We start from the raw sequence: 449 nt of genomic DNA, 5'->3' as shown, positions 1-449 counted from the left end.
ATATTATTTCTCTCTCCTCCTACCTATAAATATGAGACTTCTTCTCCACTTTTCTCTTTACGTTTTCAAATTTCTTAGACGAACCTCTGCTAAGATTTCTCCAAAGCAAGAACTCTCTCTAAATCTTCAAACCCTTTTTCGACCTTTCCTCTCAATCTTCAAAGGTCGGAATCTTCTTTTCTACTTGGTAACAATAAATATGTTTAATATGATTAAGAGCTTTCTTCTCTTAATACATTAAACTGTAAAGATTTATTAATCATCTATTTCATGGTTATAATCTTGTTTCTTTAAAGACATTCTACTTGAAAAACCCTAATCTTTTAAGGATTTTCCAAGAGAAGTTTTTCCTAGTTCAAAAACTTTTTCTATAATCTTATCAAAAACTCTTGGTTTATTTCTAGCAAACCTGTTTGTTTTTCTTCTTATTAATCCAAACAGATGGCTGC

This window comes from Cynara cardunculus (genome assembly GCF_001531365.2).
Source record: "Cynara cardunculus var. scolymus isolate 2C chromosome LG 6, CcrdV1, whole genome shotgun sequence".
Lineage (NCBI taxonomy): Eukaryota > Viridiplantae > Streptophyta > Magnoliopsida > Asterales > Asteraceae > Cynara > Cynara cardunculus.
This window is presented reverse-complemented; position numbering follows the sequence as displayed.